Source organism: Lynx canadensis, chromosome X, assembly GCF_007474595.2.
Source record: "Lynx canadensis isolate LIC74 chromosome X, mLynCan4.pri.v2, whole genome shotgun sequence".
Lineage (NCBI taxonomy): Eukaryota > Metazoa > Chordata > Mammalia > Carnivora > Felidae > Lynx > Lynx canadensis.
The window spans coordinates 38,785,876-38,807,859 of record NC_044321.2 but is presented as its reverse complement, the minus strand read 5'-3'; the positions used below and the strand labels follow the sequence as shown (position 1 = coordinate 38,807,859).

The following is a 21,984-nucleotide window of genomic DNA, read 5'->3' as shown; positions in this document are numbered from 1 at the left end:
CCAAAATATAAAACTCCTAGAAGGGAGCACCGGCAGTAATTTCTCCAACATCGGATGGAGTGACTTTTTTCTAAATATATCTTCTGAGGCAAGGGAATCAAAAGCAAAAATATACCATCGGGACTACATCAAAATAAGAAGCATCTGCATAGCAAAGGAAACAATCAACAAAACTAAAAGACAACCTACAGACTGGGGGAGGATATTTTGCAAACGACATACTGATAACGTGTTAGTATACAAAATATAGTCCTTTTCTGGTTGTGGCGCTATTTGGTGAGGAGCTCTTGTCTATGTTTGTAGCCATGCAGTCCAAGGGTCCTCTGCAGTCCATGCAGGTATTCAGATGCAAAAAGATGGCCAGAGCCATGGTGCACTGCAAATAGGGCAACGGACTCATCAAGGTGAACGGTTGGCCCCTGGGGATGATCCAGTCACACACACTGCAATACAGGCTCCTGGAACCTTTTCTGCTTCTAGGCAAGGAGAGATTTGCTGGGGTGAACATCCAATTCCAAGTGAAGGGTGATGGTTACGAGGCCCAGATTTACGCTATCTGCTAGGCCATCTCCAAAGCCCTGGTGGCCTATTATCAGAAATATGTGGATGAGGCTTCCAAGAAAGAGATCAAAGACATCCTCATCCAGTACGACCAGACCCTGCTGGTAGCTGATCTCTGGAACTGCGAATCCAAAAAGTTTGGTGGTCCTGGTGCTCATACCAGAAATCCTACCGATCAGTGTTCACCTTTATAATAAACAATTGCCAAGGGGAAAAAATATACACAACTCATATGCCCAAAAAACGAATAATCCAATTAGAAAATGGGCAGCAGACATGAACAGGCATTTCTCCATTTCTCCAAAGAATAAGCATAGATGTCCAACAGACATATGAAAAGATGCTCAACATCACTTATCATCAGGGAAATGTAAATTAAAACTACAATGAGGTATCATCTCACACCTGTCAGAATGGCTAAAATCAAAAATACAAGAAACAGCACGTATTGGTAAGGATGCAGAGAAAAAGGAACCCTCCTGCACTGTTGGAATGCAAACTGTTGCAGCCACTGTGGAAAACAGTATGGAGGTCCCCCTAAAAGTTAAAAATAGAACTACTCAGGGGTGCCTGGGTGGCTCAGTCAGTTAAGTGTCCAACTTCAGCTCAGGTCATGATCTTGTGGTTTGTGAGTTTGAGCCCTGCATCGGACTCTGTGCTGACAGCTCGCAGCCTGGAGCCTGCTTCGGATTCTGTGTCTCCTTCTCACTCTGCCCCTCCCTCACATGTGCTCTGTCTCTCTGTTTCAAAAATGAATAAAAAACGTTAAAAAAATTAAAACAAAATAGAACTACTCTACGATCCAGTAATCGCACTACCAGACATTTAACCGAAAAATACAAAAACACGATTTCATGCGCCCTGTATTTATAGCAGCATTATTTATAATCCCAAATTATGGAAACTTCACAAGCATCTGTCAATTGATGGATGCATAGAGAAGATGTGGTGTATGTATAGGAATATTATCCAGCCATCAAAAAGAATGAAATCTTGCCATTTGCAGTGACGTGGATGGAGCTACAGAGTATCGTGCTAAGCAGAATAAGCCAGTCAGGGAAAGACAAATACCATATGATTTCACTCCTATGTGGGATTTAAGAAACAAAACAAAGAAAAAAAGGAGACAAACCAAAAAACGGACTCTTAACTAAAAAGAAGAAACAGACAGATACCAGACAGAGGGGAGGAGGGTGGGGCATGGGTGAAATGGGTAAAGCTGATTAAGAGTTCACTTATGATTGATGAGTATCGAGTAACGTACGGAATTGTTGAATCGCTATATTGTACCCCTGATGCCAACGTGATGCTGTATGTTAACTACACTGGACTTAAAAAAAACTTACAAAAAATATGTGTATTTAAAAAATGTACAGTGGCAAAATATACATAACATAAAATTTTGGCCATTTTTAAGGGTCTGTGGCATTAAGTGCATTCACACTGCTGGGCAACCATCACCACCATCAATCTCTAGAACCTTTTCATCTTTGGGTGTGGTATGTTCATATCATGCTGTTTCATCCTCACTTTCTATCTTTAAAAAGATATTTTTAAAACAAGAATACATGTCAAATTTTATTAGATGCCTTTTCGCATTTATGAAGAAAATGATAAAATTTTACTGGTTTGACCTCTTAATGTAATGAGTTGTTTTAGTGAATTTCCTAATGTTGAATGATCCTCAGGTTCCTGGAATTAACCGCTCCTGGTCTGGGTGCGCTATTCTTGTAATGTGTTGTTTTCTTCTAATTAGGTTTAAGATAAAAATTAGCCTTAGTCAATTTGGCTTATGATTTTCCCCTTTTGCTCATCAGGTGCTTTTACATGGTAGAAATGACAGAGCTTGCTGGTCGATTGGATGTGGGGATTGAGGGTAAAAAAGGAATTGGATAAAACCCGGCTTTATGGCGAGCTAGGGGGGTGTGGGTACCTTTCATTGAACTGGGGAAACCTAGGGGTGGGAGGCGCAGACTGGGTTCAAATCAAGGGTGAGCCTCCAAGGGAGTGCCAGGGAGGGGCTTATTAGGATCACCTTGTGAGCACGTTCATAGCTTTTTTTTTTTCAAGTTATTTTTTTTTACTTCAACAGAGAGAGCACGTGTGCATGGGGGTGGGGAGAAAGAGCAGAGAGAGAGGGAGAGAGAGAGAGGGGGAGAGAGAATTCCAAGTAGGGTCCACACCATCAGCCTAGAGCCTGACGTGGGGCTCAAAGCCACGGACTGTGACATCATGACCTGAGCTGAAATCACGAGTCAGATGCTTAACCCACTGAGCCACCCAGGCGCCCCATGGGCGCTTTCAATAGGCAGGCAGGCTGACGTTAAAGTAGGTTGTGAACCTTCTGTTCAACAGAGCAGACTGTTTATTGCCTATCCCTCCCGAGACCACGGTAAGACGATAATAAAAGCATAAGATAAAAAAAATACATTAGCCAGTAACAGAGAGACCAGAAGCAGCCAGTCACGTGTGGTAGGGGTGAGGGAATATCTGTTCCTGGGGGATTCCAGTAAGTGTCAGGGAGAGGAAGGCAACTTGAAGGGCCTCCTAGCCTAGAATACATGCAGCGGCGGGCTACAGCGAAGGATGGAGCCCTGCCTGGAGAGCTGGGGACACACAAGGTCAGAGCAGAAGTGGAAACAGGAAGTGTTGGCTCCCCACCCCCTCTCACACCTGCACGCGGGACGCCCAGCAGCCAGGCAGCTGCTGAGTACCTAAGCAAAAGGAACGACAATAACAACGGCAATGATAATCATTCAATGAGACATGAAAAAATTGGCGGGTTGCGTTCCAAATCTATTTAAGAAATGGTCTGGGGGGGCGCCTGGGTGGCTCAGTCGGTTAAGCAGCCGACTTCGGCTCAGGCCATGATCTCACGGTCCGTGAGTTCGAGCCCCGCGTCGGGCTCTGTGCTGACAGCTCAGAGCCTGGAGCCTGCTTCGGATTCTGGGTCTCCCTCTCTCTGACCCTCCCCCGTTCATGCTCTGTCTCTCTCTGTCTCAAAAAATAAATAAACGTTAAAAAAAAAAAAAAAAAGAAATGGTCTGGGGAGAAGCAGGGCAGGTGAGGGCAGGAGCAGCATTGGCTCCCAAGTGCCAGGAGGATGACTTCTAGCGTGTAAGGGTCCCCTAGACGATAGTGTTTTCACTATAAGTGGATGAAACTCAGCCAGTCAACAAGACCTATCCAAGTACACATAGTCCTTAATCCGTTTTTCTAGTGCCTTACTCTTCCGTGTGATCACAAAATTACCAGACATTTAATTAATTAATTAATTAATTAAATATCTATCTATCTTTTAATGTTTATTTACTTTTGAGAGAGAAAGAGACAGAGTGTGAGCAGGGAGGGGCAGGGAGAGAGGGAGACACAGAATCCGAAGCAGGCTCCAGGCTCCGAGCTGTCAGCACAGAGCCCGATGCGGGGCTCGAACTCGAAAGCCATGAGATCATGACCTGAGCCCAAGTCTCTTAACCAACTTGAGCCACCCAGGCGTCCCTTTACCAGATATTTGAAAAGAGCTTGCAGGGGCGCCTGGATGGCTGAGTTGGTTGAGCTCCCGACTCTTATTTCGGCTCTGGTCACCAGCCCGCGGTTGTAGGATCGAGCCCCTAGGCGGGCTCCACACGGAGTCTGGGGCTGGTGTAAGATTCTCTCTGTCTCCCTCTGCCCCTCTCCCATGCTCTCACTCTCTCTCTCTAAAAAAATATCAATCAATCAATCAATCAATCAATATTTTGAAAAGAGCTTGCAACATGGAAAGGAAAGAAAAACCAAAACGAATGAAGGTACTAAAAATATGTTCTAACCACATTTGAAAGGAAGATGCAAGGGTGGTGTGTGTGTGTGTGTGTGTATGTGTGTGTGTGAATGTGAGCTAAGTTCTCAACTGTCACGCTGGTTAGTGGACGGACCATGTCTTAAAATGATACATAAAGAAATAGTGGTGTAAGGAGATATTTAGAGATACGGAGACAAACTTCAAAAGATAATCAAAGAGTCAAATGCGGAATTAGTAACAGTGGAGCACCAGGGGAAGGGTGACAGAAGCCGTTCCAGAGCATTTGACGTTTTAATTGCTAACCTTGAAAAATATAACTGTCCATTCTACCAGGAAAAATGGATTTATCCAGGACTAGAGAATTACAATTAGGGAAGCGTAAGCTATGGCAAAGCCATTAGCAAGTTGGGAGAACAAAGGAGAGGAAACCTCTTTTCTAGAAGGGGCAGTTGGGAAGGGCTGTTATAAACAAAAAGTCCACTGGAGTAAACCGGAGTGGCTTTTTATTGGCTGAGTTGTGGCAGTCTCCCATTGGCTGGGCTGTTGCTGGGCAAGGAGAAATTCTTCTTTCCTCCTGCTGGGGTCGAAAAGTATAGGCTTTTTCCTGCTGAGAATACAAGGTGCTCTCTTCACGTTGGGGTCTGCAATTGACCACAAGTGGCAGGGCACGAGAGTTCCCCCTTCTGGCCTCCAAACTCCATTTTAGTGAGGTTTACCCTTCATCAGTTTTTACATAACCATGTGCAAATTGCACTTCAATAAAAGACATAAAAAGTATTTTAAAAAACAAAAGCAGGCTGTCCGTGGAATGTGTGCAAATGGAGGGGAGGAGCACCGTCCGGAACACATACGCAGAAATCAAGGACGAATGCAGAATCATCCCCAGATGATTCTGATCTGAGTCTCTCCCCTCTGCTCTCAATGCTACAGCACTGTAGCCCCAGAGCTCCAGAGAGATGGTGGTCTCTTCCCTGGGGCCGTTGTGAAACAGACTCCTAACAGATACTAAACTCCCTGAAGTCAAGTTCATACCAACTGCCACGTCCTCCCAGCATAAAAGTATAAATAATCAGAGGTCGTTGACTTAGGTTCGAGAAGGTCTCATCAGTAGGTGTTGGTCTCTATACTCCTGGCTAAATTTATAAAAATCAAGTGATCCTGGGCTCCTGGGTGGCTCGGTCGGATGGGCCCCTTAAAACAGGATTCTCACACGGAGAGTCGTGACGCGAGGCTTTTCTTTCCGGGAAGCAACTTTATTTGTGCCCGCGCGGCTCAGTTGGGTTCGTAGCGAGGAACTGAGCCCCTAACGCCACGTGGCGTAGTTTTTTTCACATATTTTCCATTTCTTTGTCTCCCATATATGGTAACACACACAAACAGGCAGCCTGATTAAGTGGTCTCACGTTACAAGGTCGTGAGGGATGTTGTCACCTACACATATAGCCAGGTTGCCTTGAGGGGTTTTTTTTGTTTTCTCTGCTTAGGGAGGGGACCCTACCACAAGCTGACTCTTGATTTCGGTTCAGGTCATGGTCTCAAGATCATAAGACTGAGCCCTGAGTCCAGCTTGGCGTTGAGTGTGGAGCCTGCTTGGGATTCTCTCTCTCCCTCTCTCTCTCTGCCCCTCCCCCACTTGCATGGGCGCATGTGCACTCACTGGCTCTCACACTCTCTCTCAAAATAAGTAAATAAACATTAAAAAAAATTTTTTTTTAATCAAGAGATCCTGGAATGGGAGAGAGGAAGCAATGGGGGGAAAAACGCACAAATAAAAATGTTTAACTGTCCCTAATACTAGGTTACAGTTGCAAAGAGCTGGGACCGAAACAGGAAGGAAAGTGCTCTTTCTGGAATTTTACTTGCTGTTCCTAACCCCCAAAATGCTCTTCCACAAGGTCCGGCTGTTTCCTTGTTTATTTGGGCCTCAGCTTAAACGTCATTTCGTTCATTCATCCAGCATACTGGTTAGTGAGAAGCTTGAGGAGCTGGGTGGCTCTAGCTGGCTGAAAAATTTAGGAGACACCACAACGCCCCTGCTCGCAGGGACTAGTGTGAGAGAAATTGCAAATAAGTAGATAAATCAGCCCAGGTTGGGTTGCCCGGGAAGCTGGCTGAGATGTATCAAAGGCGAAGCTAAGCCCGAGGTGAAATTAACACCGGCTCCCCATTCACAAACTTGCGGCAGGGGAACCCATCTGCTGTCATTTCCGTTTCAGCCTGACTTACGGGGGGGGGGGGGGGTCGGTGTGTTTTATAGAATGAAAAGAGGAAATGCCGAGACGGTCTCTGATTGGAAAGTGTTCTATTATGGTGGGATTTGGGGAAGCGGGGAGACTTTCTAATAGATCCCCAGGTACGTTTGGCAGTCCCTGGTTAGAGCCGTCTGGGACTGTTTCAAAAGAGGAAGAATTGCTCGATGTTAAGGGCAAAAGACCTTTCTACGGCTTGCTGTTTCCTGGAACAAGTGGGGGTCCATGGAGGGATTTTTGCAAGGACACTGTCATAATGGTGTTTATCGGAGGTACTGACGGAGGGGAGGTGGCTACCATGCCAGGCAGTCTCTCGAATGAAGGTTAGAAGGCAGACTGTTCATTAGGAGAGCCCTTGCCATCAATAACCTGTGAGAGGTTGGGTGAGCAAGTAGGCATGGGCAGAGGAAGAAGATGAGCTAACATGAGGCCCATTAAAGACCTCAGGCAACCCTCTGGGGCTCTGTAGAGCTAGAATCATCCTTCAGAGGTGTCCTGAGGGGAAAGAGAAGACCAGCTTTCTATCCTCCAGCAATCATCAGTCTTTGGAAGTGACCAGATCAAGTTGCGCCTTATTTATCTACTTGTTTTTTTTACTGTTTTAATTCTTCTGGTGTTACCTCTTTATCTGCAAATGTGGAACAGGTTTTGCGTACTACTCTGAGTAAGACAGGCTGTGATTGGAAAAGTTGTGGGTTTTTTTTTATGTTTATTTATTTATTTTTGAGACAGAGAGAGTGGGGCAGAGAGAGAGGGAGAGAGAATCTCAAGCAGCTGTCAGCTTGGAGCCCGACTTGGGGCTCGATCCCACATGCCATGGGATCGTGACCTGAGCCGAAATCAAGAGTGAGATGCTCAACTGACTGAGCCACCCAGGCAGCCCTGGAAAGTTTTGAGCAAGGAAGTGCCTTAATCTTGCAGGGACATGCTCTTACACACTTTGCAAGGATCACTTTGGCTGCAGTGTAGACAATTACCTGTAGGAGTGCAAGGATAGAAATAGGAGACTGTTGAAAAACTAGCTCAGGGGCACCTGGGTGGCTCAGTCGGTTAAGTGACAGACTTCAGCTCAGGTCATGATCTCACGGTTTGTGAATTCGAGTCCTGCGTCCGGCTCTGCACTGACAGCTCAGAGCCTGGAGCCCATTTCAGATTCTGTGTCTCCCTCTCTCTCTGCCTCTCCCCTGCTCACGCTCTGTCTCTCTTTCCTTCAAAAATAAATAAACATTTAAAAAAAATTAAAAACAAAAACTAGCCCAAAGGATGGGGCACCTGGGTTGGTTAAGCCTCCGACTCTTGATTTTGGCTCAGGTCAGGTTCTGAGATTGAGTTCTGCATTGGGCTCTGCACGGACAGCGTGGAGCCTGCTTGGGATTCTTGGGATTGGCCCTTCTCTTGAAATGTATCCAGAATCACTTGTCTCCTTACTACCTTCTCTGCTCCCACCCTGATTTATGCCCATCATTGTTTCCTTTGGGCTGGTTATTTTTTAAATGTTTATTTATTTATTTTGAGAGAGACAGAGAGAGAGAGAGAGGGAATGAGCAGGGGAGGGGCAGAGAGAGAGAGAGGGAGACAGAGAAGTAGGCTCTGTGCTGACAGCAGACAGCCCAACGTGGGGCTCTAACTCACCAATCCCGAGATCATGACCTGAGCAGAAGTCAGACGCTTAACCAACTGAGCCACCCAGGCGCCCTTTGTTTTTCTTTTAATATATCTTACCATGTTTCCATCCTATGTGATTATACCTCCTATCGTTATTCATATATTTGGCAAGTGGGAGTTCTAGTAAGTTGTTTTGATTCTTTCTTTTGATGCTTTCCCAGCAGTCTTTGATAGCTTCCTCACTTTCTAATATGACAGGATATTCCAAGCATCTCTTGTATATTTCCTACCTCAGAAGTGAAATTGACCATTTCTTCAAGACGTCTGTTCTTTTTTACTGTGAAATGGGCATTCAGTGATACTGGGTTGGTCATTGTTTCCAGGCCTCTTCAATGTCAGAGCTTGGAAATAGATTTTTTTTTTCTATAAAGATAAAATACATTATGAGCTCATACATAGTACTTCCAATTTAAATTCAGAACTGCAGGGTTTTACTTAACGTCTTTCAACCTGTATTCAACCTGTACCTCTATTTATTATCTCATACCCAAAATTTTGGTTCCCAATTTCACCAGCATATTATATGAAACTGTCTCAGAATACCAACACCAACACTATTATTAACATGATTGCTGAAAGGAGTTAAGATGTTTTTGGATTTCCTTTTGCCTTTAGAGTATAACCCATTAGGAGTATACAGACAAATTACTGTATTTAAAAGTAACTTGAAATAATTATTCTCTGTGTGGTTTTTCTGCCAACTTGGTAGACAATTTGGTTCATTTGTTTCATGTAATTTTGGGGTTTTCAGGATTGGGTTTTGAAAATTTCATGGTGTTTTCTAATTTTTGTATTCAGAGAAGTCTAGCTTCAACCTTTGTCCCTCCCACCCTGTTACCTTTGTTTCCCATTTGGTAATATTTTAAAAAATGTTTTTGTTTATCCTTCTGTTAAAAAATGTAAACAAATGCCTGTTGGGAGAGAATTCTCCGTGGTTCTCGCAGGCTCTGCACATCTTGTGAACAGAGTCACTGATGGCTTTTATTCTGGACTGTCTTTTCAAGGGTGTTTATAAGACCTAATAGTCTTGGAAGACAGAGATAGATCTTCCTTCGGAACCTAGGGCAGGATTACTGCCAGCTATAAAGTATACAAGTTCCCTAAATTCAAGGTTCCTTTCCTGTCATGTAACCCTCTTCACGTTACCCTTTAGGAATTGGAGCTTGGGAACCTGGCTCAAATGCCAATACCCTGATTAATGCTATTCCTGTGAGTAATACATTCTTGTGTCTTTTCTTTGCGATCAGAGTTTTGAGCCAAGAAGTGCCTTAATTTTACAGGGACATGGCCTTCCACACTTAAAAAGGATCGCTCCGATTGCAATGTAGACAATCGCCTACCTGTAGGGATGAAAGGATGGAAATAGGAGGTTGTTGCAAAACTAGTCCAAAGGAAACAAAGATGGGCACGGCCCAGGGTGGATGCAGAAAAGGTAACGAGGAGAGGATGAGGTCTGGAGACATTTGACCCTCCTGGATTTCAGATATTAGAAGTGTCAAAGTCAAACCACAAAAACATGTTTTAAAAGTTGTTTTAAGTTTGAGGTTTATCGGTTTGTTCAATAGGTCTGAAATAGCATCAGAAGAGATGCATTCAGAAATCTTCTTTCCAACCTTGTTCCAGAGTCATCCAATCCCCTCTACAAAGGCCATCAGAGGTACAAGTTAGTCAAACTGTCAAGAGAAATGGAACTACCAAGACACAAGATTCGTGTATCTTCTACCAGAATCCATGAAACTATGGCAAGCCAACTTGTTAGACTGCAAGCAGGATAAAATACAAAATCTTGACAACACGCGTACCTCTTTGTATTCTACCCTACCCATTTCTGAGACAAATGTTAGTGTCCTATACATATTTTGCTCATTTAAGGATAAACTACAGAAAATCTTTAAAATCAAGGAACTGGATGGGATCCAGGCGGTGAATGGAGACCAGAAAGAAGTCCAAGGATGAGCTCTGGGGCATTCTAACGTTTGGAGGTTGGAAAGATGAAGGAAAACCATTGCACAAGACTGAGAAGAAGCAGCTAGTAAGATAGAAAGGGAATCAGAAAGAGGGATGGCCCAGGGGTGCCTGGGTGGCTCAGTCGGTTGAGCATCCGACTTCGGCTCAGGTCACGATCTCACGGCTCGTGAGGTCGAGCCCCGCGTCGGGCTCTGTGCTGACGGCTCAGAGCCCGGAGCCTGCTTCGGATTCTGTGTCCCCCTCTCTTTGCCCCTAACCCACTCACATTCTGTCTCTGTCTCCCTCAAAAATAAATAAACATTTAAAAAAAAAAAAAAAGAAAAAGAAAGAGGGATGGCCCAGAGACCGAAGTCTTTTTTGGCCAACAATCCTGAAGAACTCTAAAGTAGCACTCTACCTCCCACTGTAGCATCTGTACCTATCTGAAATGGTTTATTTAACTTCCACATCAGATCATTCATCCTATGAGATCACAGACTTGTCTAAAAGGGTTACCACTGCATCCTCAGCAACTAAGTCAGGCCTGAGTGTCTTTTCTGAAGCCCGGGGAAGGACAAAATGTGTGTGCGCACGTGTGTGCCTGTGTATGTGGGTGTTTTAAAAATGAAAAGACAAAGGGTAATCCAAGTAAGTATAGACACCCACATGCCTGGGGAAATATCAGAACGGATTATGAACCCATCGATTTTCCAGCATTTAAGGGAGCAGAAATCAGTGTGTGGCTAGCAGCACGATCGCATGGGGAGCCAGTGTGCCAGACTGATTCCGTTTTCTGCTGAGTTCTATGTCATGCGGATCCTTGGGGAGGGGGTAGATATAATCTACTCAGACTTCATTAAGGCTTACGTGTCCTCCAGCATGCTTTTCTAATCAACAACCTAGACTGGTAAGGTCTATATCTACTGTGTCCAAGAAGACTTTTTTGCTTGCCAACAGTGTAGCCGGGACCCAATCTTATTTATTACTACCCTTTAGAGCTAGGAGCCGCCTGGGGAGAGAGCGAGGTAAAAAACGATGGGCTTCTATGGAAAAGGGAAGCACACAAAGCCAAGGGGAGGAAAGGTATCATAATACCTTGGCCCAGATATTATTTATCATTTATGCACAGGAAAACATTCAGTTCTTCCCATATGGTACTCGACAGGTACAAGGGATGACCTTGGCCTAGCTGCAGGGCTTTGATAGCAGAGCTGATCTGGTTTAATAAATGAATACACTTTCTGAGCAAGGGATGTGTGTTGTTTTTTTTTTTTTAACTTATAGTACCTTTGAAAGTTCTTTTATTTTTTTCTGATGAAATATAATTAACATCTAAAAGGAAAAAATTACACGAAAAGGCAGAGAATAGTAAGAGGCAATATAGCATAGTGTCTAAACAGCCAGGAACTCTGGTGCTAGACGATACCAGATTCAAATTCAGGCTCTGTTACTTGATAGAACCATATGATCCTTATCTTGCTTGAGCCTCAGGTTCTGCAACAATAAAATGGGGCTAAAAACACTTAATTTGTAGGGTTTTTGTAAAGATCAAAGAATCTTAGGGTGTGGTGGGGTTTTTTTGTTTGTTTGTCTTTTCACTTCAGATTACATGAGAGACTGAATAGTCCAGTAAAACTTTCCATAATAAGGCATCTAGAAATGCTGGATAAAATACAGGCTCCCTAGAAAGTAAAGGAAATCCCCAGAAGTCGAAAAGGAACAGAAAACAGAAACCAAAGTGATGGCAAGCCCAAACGCCACACATAGTTGCCATTATTAGGAACCCAGAACTCTGGTTTTTAATGCCTGCATAGAGACACAAGATAGAGGCCTTGGGCCCACACCATGAGGGTATTAGAACCACAAATTCCCATGAAGTCAGGACCCACTAAGAACTCTAACATCGTGAAATGACAGGCCAGAAAAGCAATCCACTTTCAGCAAGGGGAGAAAATGAGTCTAATCTGTCTCAATTTCCCTTCTAGGTAGGGAAAAATATTTCCCCTGAAAATTTATAACTATAAGCCTGTCTTCAGACATGCTTAGAATTCAAGTTGCTATCACATGAAAAGTCTAAGGGATTTAATTTAAAATGGTCCTGGGTTCATGACACCCTGCGGTGATTGATAGAAGACTATGGAAATTGTCTCTGGAGGAATCTGGCCCTCAAACCAGATTCCTCGGGATTTCCACCAAGTTCATCCATGTAGAAGCCAATATACAACGAGAAAACAGTTGAAGAGGGGCGCCTGGGTGGCTCCGTCCGTTGAGCGTCCGACTTTGGCTCAGGTCGTGATCTCACCGTCCGTGAGTTTGAGGCCCGCATCGGGCTCTGTGCTGACCGCTCGGGGCCTGGAGCCTGTTTCGGATTCTGTGTCTCCCTCTCTCTCTGCCCCGCTCCCGCTCATGCTCTGTCTCTCTCTCAAAAACGAATAAAGATTTAAAAAATAATAATAATAAAAACAGTTGAAGAAACAAGGCTGTGTGGAGTCAGGCAGAAACAAAAAACAACAGAATTGAAACTTCTTGAATTTCAGATATTAGGTGTGTCAAATTCAGACTATAAAATTAGTATGTTTAAAAAGTTGCTGTCAGTGTAATTCCATCAAGTTATTCAATAGGTCTGAAATGGCACCAAAAGACTGAGAAAAGTATGGACAGAAAATAGAAGAGGACAAGAGATGTGGAGGATTTGATGAGGTAATTGAATATACATTTAAATGAATATTCTGAAGGAGAGAACAGAGAGAACAAGGGAAAAGTCGTTTTCAAATCCATAATGGTGGAGAATTTTCTAGAAGTGTTGAAACACGCGAAACTTCCGGTTGAAGAATTCTAATGAGCTCTGAGAGCACTGATGAAACATGTATTCTTAGATGTGCGATAGTAAAACCGAAGAACACCAAAGACAAGGAGAAAAAATTTTAAAGCAATTCGCAAGAAAAATAAAGGACGGCTGAAAATGGAAAGCAAGAAAATTGGCAACAGATTGAATCAACAGCAAAAATAAAACCAGAAAATAGTGGCTTATACCTTTAAAGTGGGTAAACAAGGGGTGCCTGTGTGGTACAGTTTGTTAAGTGTCCAACTCTTGATTTCAGCTCAGGCCCTGATCTCAGGGTCATGAGATCGAGCCCTGCATTGGGATACATGCTGAGTGTGAGGTCTGCTTAAGAGTCTTTCTCTCTCTCTCTCTCTTTCTGGCCCTCCCTCCCTTGCTTTTGCATGCACCTGCTCTCTCTCTCTGTCTCTCTCAAAAAATAAAATAAAAAAATAAACATATTTAGAGTATATTTTTAAATTATAAAAAGCAAGTAGCCCAGCCATCTGTATACTATGATTCCGTTATTGTAAGCAAACACACATATGCGTGTAAATTAAAATCATATAGAAGAATGCACAAGAATCTCTTAACCGTGCTTATAGCTTGGTCTGGAGTCACGTGGTGGAGACTAAATGGAGGAATTTGACTTTGAAATGTATACTCCTCAAGTATTTTTCTTCTTCTCCTTTTTATTTTTAAAATTTTTATTTTAGACACACACACACAGAGAGCATGAGTGGGTGAGAGGAGCAGAGGGAGAAAGAGAGGATCTTAAGCAAGCTCCACACTCAGCACAGACCCTGACGCGGGGTTCAATCCCATGACCCTGGGGCCGTGACCTGAGCCGAAATCAAGAGTCAGACGCTCAACTGACTGAGCCACCCCGGTGCCCCTCTTCTTCTTCTTTTCCTAATTAAGACAATGTTTTTGGAGAATTATCTCTCAAGAGCAAAGGGAAAGTAAAGATACTTCCAGATAAAGAAGGACTCAGAGTTCGCTACCATATGTTCTTCGGAAAGAAAGACCCTATAATGAAGGTCCAAAATATAAAAATGAATGATAAATAGATGGGTAAAAATGAAGGGAGGAATCTAAATGCGTATTGACTCTGTGAAAAATAATAATAATGTTCAATTTGGGTCACACAATTTAAAATAGAACAAAATAAGTTAAAAATCGATAATACGCAGGACAGGAGATGGCTTATGGACTTAGAATGCTCTAAATTCCTTGTATTGTCAGGAGAAAGAAAGAGATATTGAATAATATTAGACTTTAAGTTAAGTATGCATGTATGCCAACATTTGAGTTTTTGTATAACTATAGAAATAACAGGGGGGCGCCTGGGTGGCTCAGGGGGTCCGACTTCGGCTCGGGTCATGATCTCACGGTTTGCTTGTTCGAGCCCCACGTCGGGTTCTGTGCTGACAGCTCAGAGCCTGGAATCCGCTTCGGATTCTGTGTCTCCCTCTCTCTCTGCCCCTCCCCCGCTTGCTCTCTGTCTCTGTCTCTCTCAAAAGTAAATAAAAACATTAAAAAACAAAAAAAGAAATAATAGAAATAGAACGCATAATTAGAGAAGAGGAAAAATAAATTTTAAAAACTTAACCCTAAATAAGACAGGAAAAGAGAAAAAAATAGAAAAGAGAGAAAAACAGAAGGCATAAATAAGATGGCAGAAATTATTGCGGATGCATCAGCAATCACAGTAAATATAAATGGGCTAGATTTGTTAATTGAGTGCCAGAATACAAAAAATAAAATCCAGGTTCGTGCAATGTGCCAACATTACACAATGCTTCAGAAAGATTGAAAAGAATAGGTCAGGAAAGATAGTTGGGTAGCAAAAACTAACCAAAATAAGTGTATGATTATATTAAATATCAGGCAAAAATAGATTTTATGATGTGACAGAGCTAGCTAGCTATCCATTTGAAACCTCTACCTTTTGGGGCGCCTGGGCGGCTCAGTCGGTTAAGCATCCGACTTTGGCTCAGGTCATGATTTCATGGCTCATGAGTTTGAGCCCCTCATCGGGCTCTGTGTTGTGTCTCCCTCTCTCTCTTTTCCCCTCCCCTGCTCGTGCTCTGTCTCTCTGTCTCCCTCTCTCAAAATTAAACAAACATTTAAAAAATAATAAAAAATCTATCTCTTCCTTTTATATGGAGTTATAGCTAGGAGTGGCTGAACCATCCGTGGTTAAATTTCCAAGTCCTCCTTTCACCTATGAGCGGCCATATGTCCAATTCTTGCCCATCAACCATGAGCGGAGTTGATGCTTGCTAAGCACAGGTCTCTGCGTATACTGGCATAAAATTTACATGCAAATTTCCTTGTTTTTGTTATTATAAACAGAATTTACCCCGAATCTCACCACTCAGGAAAGAAGTGTTATTGTACTTCTTATTAGGTGCCTCTACACACATTACTGTGTAACCATACAAAGTTGGGATCTCATCCTATACACAGACTTGTCCAGATTCCTCATTCAACTCTATGTTCTTACTTCTCTTCCATGTTGTCAAGTACTCCTCCTAAGCATGACTTTCAAACTTGCCACAGAAGTCTGTAACTCAGCACAGGACGCCGGGTAGCCCTTAATAAATGTTGGCAGTAAATGGAGAGAAGGAGCGTGAGGACGATACGGAAGGAAATGGCACTCATGGTAATGAATAGCCCTCCCTATATCTTTGTCTAATATCTCGGATCATTTCCTAAGGATAAATTGCTAGAGGTAGACTTACGGGGTCCAAGAATGCAAGTCTGTTTAAGATTCTTGATGCAGATCGTCAAATTGATGTCCAACGAGATCGCACCGGTTTATAATCCTGGCAACTGCCTTGTACAATGGGGATCATTAATCCCATGTGACAAATCAGATAACTGAGGCTCAGAGAAGATGAAGAAACTTGTTTCAAGGCACTGCTAAGGCTGGACTTCGAATCCAACTACAAAGTTATTATTCCATTTCATTTCTGACTTTTTTGGGGGCTTCGTTCCCCCCCCCCCAAAATGTATGTCAAAGCTCCAGAACTGCTGGCTTGGATTCTTTAAAAATGTCCGTGTCATAAAAGAGCAAAAAACAAACAAGGAAAAACAACTAGGAACGCTTCCAGATAAAAGGAGACTAACAAGATATGTAGTGTGTGATCCTTTATTAGAAACCAAATTTTTAGGGGCTCCTGGGTGGCTCAGTCCATTAAGTCACCGGCTCTTGGTTTTGGCTCAGGTCATGATCTCACGGTTGGGAAATCGAGCCCCACATCAGGCTCTGTGCTGACAGCTTGGAGCCTGCTTGGGATTCTGTCTCTCCCTCTCTCTCTCCCCCTACCCCCCCACCCCACACACATGCACTCTTTCTCTCTCTCAAAATAAATAATTTTACTTAAAAAAAAAAAAGAAACTGAATTAAAAAAAAAACATCTATAAGGGACATTTTGGGGTAAGTTGGGGCAATTTTAAAATAGACTAAATATTAGTCAAGAGTATTATACCAATGTTAAATTTTGCCATGTGACAATCATAATGTGGTTCCATAGGAGAATATCCTTAATCTTTTTATTTATTTATTATTAGTTTATTTTGTATTTATGAGAGAGAAGGAGAAACCATAAGCAGGGGAGGGGCAGAGAGAGAGGGAGAATCCCAAGCAGGCTCCACACTGTCAGTGCAGAGTCTGACTTGGGGCTTGATCCCACGAACTGTGACATCACGACCTGAGCCGAAATCAAGAGTCAGACGCTTAATCCACTGAGCCACCCAGGTGCCCCAAGAATGTCCTTATTTTTAAAAAATGCACATTGAAATACTAGAATTGAAATGTCATGTCTGCAACGAACTCTCAAATGGTTCAGAAAAAGAAAGAAAACAAGAAATGGGGAAAAAAGAAAGAAAGCAAAAACATACAGTGAGAGGAGCGGAGGGAGAAAATAAATGTGCTACGTTTGGTGAATCTTGGTGAAGAGTATATGGGAGTTAATTTTACCATTCTTGAAACTTTCCTGAAGGTTTGAAATTTTACAAGATAATATGCTGCTGATAAAAACTGAATACCAAAACATGGCATTGGTACTAGGTCTGGAAAATGATTTCTGGGGTGCCTGAGTGACTCACCCAGTTAAGTAACCGACTTCAGCTCAGGTCATGATCTCGCGGTCCGTGAGTTCGAGCCCCGTGTCGGGCTCCGTGCTGACAGCTCAGAGCCTGGAGCCTGCTTCCGATTCTGGGTCTCCCTCTCTCTCTGCCCCTCCCCTGCTTGTGCTCTGTCTCTTTCTCTCTCTCAAAAATAAATAAACATTAAAAAAAAAAAAAAAGACTTCTAAGGCCATAAAGACTTTGCACAGGGTTTCCTTTCTTTAAAGTATTTGAAAAAAAAAAATGCTTTAGACTCAAGGGGCCATAAAGAATTTCCCCCACGGAGTTGATTTTTAGGCTGTTGAATAATTGCTGCTGATTTCGTTTGCACGAAAGGGACCACAGGTCCCTACATTTTGTAGTTTAGTCCTGTGATTATTGTTGTCTTGGTGATTAGCAATCTCTTACATAATCAGACCTAGATTTTGTGTGTCTTCTGTCTCCATCCCAGGAGGCAATTACAACGCGTCCCTCAGAGGATCATGGGTGTGCGCACGAGGCAGTGAGAAAGGATAGCATTTTTTCCCTATATCTTCACTCTTTTTCTTTTTATTGGCTAGCTGTATCTGTCATCAATAGGCTGAGGGAAAATTAAAGTCTTAAGGTGTCATGTATTTTTCTGACGCACAGTCCTTTTCAACCTAAAACACATTATCTAAACTGTGCACATTCATTGGCAACAATTGGGAGACGGGCTTGGTAATAGAAAATTCTATTCACAACTGTATAAATGTATACATCGTGTTTGCCTTTTTGAGGGAGACACTATTGTAAAATATACTATTAAAAGAAGACCTATTTAGAAATGAAATGGCATTGCCTTTCCTCTTATCTAAATAGGCAGAGTTTAATTTTCCAGCGCTAACGTCATATTTCTGCAACGGTAAAACGGTAGTGGGAAAAGAGAGTTGAGTCACCCTAGTCTCTTAATGAAAAGTTTGGGATAAGCTAATTTCTGGGGAGCTGGCAGTTATGTGTCCATAAATGCATCTTGTGTCTAAGTCAGTAGCCCTTGAAATTGGGGTGTAGACAGCTTGGCTAATGGGTACATTTTAATGCCGTTTGCCTGTTTCCGTCTCTCCGGGTGAGGAGTGACTCACTTCCTTGAGGAAGCCCAAATCTAGCAACCTCCCCTTGCATGATATTTGTTGGTGAGAAAAACAAGGAGGACATCGGTTAGGAATTAACATTAACTTGGGGTGAGATATTTGTGAACAAATTTAACCAAAAGGCTTACACACTTTAGATTTTCTTTTTTAATATTTATTTATTTTTGAGACAGAGAGAGACAGAGCATGAACGGGGGAGAGTCAGAGAGAGGGAGACACAGAATCCGAAACAGGCTCCAGGCTCCGAGCTGTCGGCACAGGCCCCGACGCGGGGCTCGAACTCACCAACCGCGTGATCATGACCTGAGCCGAAGTCGGACGCTTAACCGACTGAACCACCCAGGCGCCCCAAGGCTTACACAGTTTGAGTTGCGTTAACATTTGCCGGCTTCGGGACAGGGTATATAATTGGAGTCTCAGAATTGTCACAGCTGGAATATGTTTTTAATGTTTACTTATTATTCTATTTCATTTGAACTTTTTACTTTGAAATAATTTAAACTTACAGGTGAGTTTCGTTTAGAAATAGTATGTAGATCTCAGATTCTCAGCTGTTAACATTTTACCAAACTTGCTTTATCAGTTTCTCTGTCTTCCTCTCTCTTTGGGTCTCTCTCTCTCTATAATACATAGTTATAATTCGTTATAACTGCATATAAATATATAAATAGATTTATATTGTATATAAATATATAAAATATAGAATAAATATATATTTAAAAGAATTATAATTAATTATATAATATATATTATTGTTCTCCTATATATATTTTATTGTTGTTATTATTAGTTTTCTAACTCATTTGAGAGTAAACTGCACACCTTATGTCCTTTTAGCCCCTAAATATTTCAATGTGCATTTCTTTTTTATTTTACTTTATTTTTAATGTTTATTTATTTTTGAGAGAGAGAGAGAGAGAGAGAGAGACAGAGCGTGAGTGGGGGAGGAACAGAGAGAGAGGGAGACACAGAATCCGAAGCAGGCTCCGGGCTCTGAGCTGTCAGGACAGAGCCCCGCGCGGGGCTCGAACTCACAGACCGCAAGATCACAACTTGAGCTGAAGTTGGACGCTCAACCGACTGAGCCACCCAGGCGCCCCTCAACGTGCATTTCTTAAAAACAGGGACATTCTCTTTCACAACCATAGTAAAATGACCAAATTCAGAAAATGTAACATATGCACATTTTGCCAGTTGTCCCAATAACGTCCTTTATACCAAATCTCCTCCCACCTTTGATCCAGAATCCAGTTCAGGACCATATTACCCAGTTAGCAGTCATACAAACCTCAATTTAGGTTCGTATATTTCTTGACACTTGGATTTGGGTTGGGCATATTTGCCAGAAATACCAGAGAAGTGGTGTTACATTCTTCTCAGTGCATGAGATCGGGAGGTCAGTTTGTCGCACTGTTGATGATGCTAACTTGAATTACTTGACTAAGAAAGTAGCCTCCATGCTTCTCCACAGTAAAAGTACTATTTTTCCTTTAAAACACGATGTTTTGGGGGCCCCTGGGCGGCTCAGGCAGTTGAGCGTCAACTCTTGATTTCCGCTCAGGTCATGATCCCAGGGTCGTGGGATCGAGCCGCCCCCATCAGGCTCCTCGCTGTATTTCACACTGGCTAAAGGTAGTAGCAGAGACTGAAAGTAGTACAAAGTCATAAATCTGGTGCAAAAACAATAAAGGTAACGCTATCATTCCAAATAAAATTTGGAAATCTGATCACAGGTTTGGCTGTTGCACACAATCTTAATAAGACTTTTCGTTCATTCACACAAAATTGTATTCTATGATTATTTGTCTTAACAATTTAATGTGTTCCAACTTTGTGTCCAGCCTTGTTCTCATTGGGTACGCTTTGAGTTGCAGATAATATAAATGTAGGTCTATTTCAACGGCACCTGTATGTTCTATGCTTGTTCTAACATGGCCCACGGGATAACAGCCATTTGTATTTTTCAATAAACATTTAAACAAAGCAACTGAATGCATCTTTCTTAATGTCTACCCAAGAAATCTTAAAAGCCAAAGCAAACATGAGTTTCACCATAATGCCGATACATGGCGCGTCTTAAAAACTACACAGAGCTGAGGAATATGCTTCTATCTATCAGTGCTGAACAAATTGGTATTCCCCAGATGACCTCACGCACGTCAGGCAATCATCCAATGATGATAAGCAATTATTAGTAATAACAAAAACAGCTCCGTGGCTCAGGGTGTCCACAGCCCATGTTGCACATCATTAGGGTGTCCCTGATGTATTTCCTTGTGTTTTTGTTTTCGTTTTCTCTGACTACATCAAAGCCTGGAGCAGAATATAGTGATTTAAAAAGATAGACACAGTCAATGTATTGATCCCTGAAATGGGCTGCCTGCAGGTCTGTGGTTGCTTTCTCATTTCTGGGAACCCTCTTAACAACTCTGTCGCTTAATTTCTGCCTGGCTTGAACTGCATTGCAACAGGCTCTAACTTTGCCAGAATGGAGAGTAGGAACACTGCCACCTTGGATAATGAGATCGGAATCTTCAGCTTCTCTGTGTTTCGGGACGACCTAGCAATATGATTTTAAAAGAGCTTTACAAAGTCTCACCCCTTCCACCTACAAAGATGACCATATGTAGAATCCTTGAATTAGAATCTGTATTAACTTTTGCAAGACAACCGATCTTTTCTTCTTCTTCTTTTTTTTTTAAGTTTATTTATTTTGAGAGAGACAGAGAGAGTGTGACTGGGGGAAAGGCAGAGAGAGGAGAGAGAGAGAGAGAGAGAGAGAGAATCCCAAGCAGGCTCTAGCTGCCAGCGCAGAGCTGGAAGCAGGGCTCGAACCCACGAAGCCGTGAGATCATGACCTGAGCCGAAACCAAGAGTCGGATGCTCAGTCGACTGAGACACCCAGGCGCCCCTCGTCTTTTCTTCTTTGAACATGATTAATGTTAAATGCAAAGCATCCACAGCCCTCTGAAGGAATAATTCTAACAGTAAGTAGGGAATTCACATGGCATTGAGCACCATCCCAGCTGGTCTGCAGTAATGCCATAATTCTTTTGTTTTGAAGTTTTCTGAACTAATTATGATGTTATCATAATTCATATGGCAATATTCCTGGGTTATAGAAAGTTCTATATTTAACCTGATAACTAAGCTTTAAAATGGCTCTTACTTCTCGAGGATAGATTTTCATTTCAGGCCACATATTCATTTCCACTGTTGCCACAACAGATTACCATGATTTGTGCCTTAAAACAAAACCCGTTTGGGGCGCCTGGGTGGCTCAGTCGGATGAGCGTCCGACTTCGGCTCAGGTCGTGATCTAGCGGTTGGTGAGTTCGGGCCCCACGTCGGGCTCTGTGATGACAGCTCAGAGCCTGGAGGCTGCTTCAGAGTCTGTGTCTCCCCCTCTCTCTGCCCCTCCCATGCTCATGATCTGCCTGTCTCTCTCTCTCAATAATAAATAAATGTTTAAAAAATTAAAAAAAAAAAAAAAAGAATGTAACTCTCGGGGCGCCTGGGTGGCTCAGTCGGTTAAGTGTCCAGCTTTGGCTCAGGTCATGATCTCACCGTTTGTGAGTTTGAGCCCTATGTTGGGCTGTGTGCTGACAGCTCAGAGCTTGGAGCCTGCTTCGGATTCTGTCTCCCTCTCTCTCTGCTCCTCCCCCACTCGCACTCTGTCTCACTGTCTCTCAAAAAAAAAAAAAAAAAAAAAAA

The 21,984-nt window shown here is 42.7% G+C and overlaps 1 pseudogene; it reads left to right on the top strand.

Annotated features, from left to right (window-relative positions):
• Positions 1–290: 290 nt before the first annotated feature.
• LOC115506756 lies at positions 291–2,457 on the top strand (annotated as a pseudogene).
• Positions 2,458–21,984: the final 19,527 nt, after the last annotated feature.